Below are 1,304 nucleotides of genomic sequence, written 5' to 3'. Positions count from 1 at the left end.
GGGAGAGTTCACTGGAATTTCACCTTGTGCCCGTGTGCGGGCGTTTTGTCTTTGTGTTATTTTTGTTTGTGAGTTTTTGTTCTTTTGTTTTTGTTTTTTTTTTCTTTGTAGATTTTCTCTTCAACAGACGTTCATCTCGTGGTCTTATGTTGGTGTTTTTTGCCTACCACTTGGTAATGGCTCTAGTTTCTGCGACCGCCGCCAAAGTCTTGATTGTTCATATTATAGTGTAACTCTCCAACCTTAACCACTTATGTGACATATTGTTTGAGTAGCAAGTGCTGTAGAATTTTGACTATAAAAATTAATCTCACCTGTGTTGATATTCTCACCTGTGTGTTTACTACACCTAAAGATTTGATCTCACCTGTGTATTGACTAAAGCTAAAGAATTGATCTCACCTGTGTACTGACTACAACTAAAGTGTTGATATTCTCACCTATGTGTTGACTACACCTAAAGAATTGATCTCACCTGTGTGTTGACTACAGCTAAAGAATTGATCTCACCTGTGTACTGACTACACTTAAAGTGTTGATATTCTCACCTGGTGTTGACTACACCTAAAGAATTGATATTCTCACCTGTGTGTTGACTACACCTAAAGAATTGATATTCTCACCTGTGTATTGACGATGGTCCTCGACATTTGGTTGAAGAGTGTGGACACACCACAGAAGATGGCAAACAAGTACAGATTGGCATAGCAACGGCCTAGGATGTTGGTCCGGAACTTCCAGATGCCACAGGATAGATCTACAGTGTCGTCGTCATCTTCGTCTGTTGCTGTGTTCTGTCAGATAGACACGGGGGGGGGGGGGAATATTTCGATAACTACTAGGTGAATAGAACGATGAATCAGGAGATTAAAAATTGATAAATATTTTTTTAAAAATAGATAAATGAATGATATATACAAAACTAAAGGTAAAGTAAAGTTGTTCCCGCATTCGATCCGAACATTGGGGATTGCCCTGTTTGTGAGACCACTTCCTGGGCCTTCGACATATTGTGATATTATAAGTACCCCCCCCCCTCAAAAAAAAAAAGAAAAAAAAAAAAAGAAAACAAACCTAGATGAATAAGTAAAAAGATAAGACGATAAATAGTTCATAATTAATATAAAAATAAGACTATACACATAGGTTGACCCAAATTTGATCATATGTCAGAATGGAAATTAATAAGGAGAAGAATAAATAAAAAGATTCACAGGTAGATGGACAAGGACACAGATATATAAATGCGACCGTTGACGATACATAAAATTAGAAATAACTGAATGAATAGATTTTAAAAAACT

The sequence above is a fragment of the Aplysia californica genome, unplaced genomic scaffold (genome assembly GCF_000002075.1).
Source record: "Aplysia californica isolate F4 #8 unplaced genomic scaffold, AplCal3.0 scaffold00636, whole genome shotgun sequence".
In the NCBI taxonomy this organism is placed as follows: domain Eukaryota; kingdom Metazoa; phylum Mollusca; class Gastropoda; order Aplysiida; family Aplysiidae; genus Aplysia; species Aplysia californica.
The sequence above is the reverse complement of the archived record's forward strand: the minus strand, read 5'-3'. Positions refer to the sequence as shown.